Genomic DNA, 467 nt, shown 5'->3' with positions numbered 1-467 from the left:
TATATATTTTTATATTTACTTTAAATTAAATACTATTAAAAATAAATAAATAAACTTAATAACGTTTCTAAATAGTTGATAACTCGTGCCAAGAAGACAGACAAAAGTTGCCGATCAGCCGGAATAAATACAAAGAAATCATATATAAAACAAAGAAAGAAATAAAAAAGAAAATATTTACATGATCAGACTTCTTCTCTTCCCCATCTTCTCTTCTTCAGGGGAGAGCAATATTCTAATGGATTTCAATTTGATCATGCTGGTTAGAATCACTAGTGATGACAACTTTCGACGTTAAGGTTTGTAATAACGTGAGTATACGATCAGTTTCCTTTTCCATGCACATTGGAAATGCCTAAATCATTTCGTCTAATATGAAAGTTATTTCTACTAATATTATTCTAAAGAGTGGTTTATTATTAAAAAAAATATTATTTTTCTACCATTTTTTACTATAATCTCATTAA

Source organism: Arachis ipaensis, chromosome B05, assembly GCF_000816755.2.
Source record: "Arachis ipaensis cultivar K30076 chromosome B05, Araip1.1, whole genome shotgun sequence".
In the NCBI taxonomy this organism is placed as follows: Eukaryota; Viridiplantae; Streptophyta; class Magnoliopsida; order Fabales; family Fabaceae; genus Arachis; species Arachis ipaensis.
Note: the sequence above shows the minus strand (reverse complement) of the source record.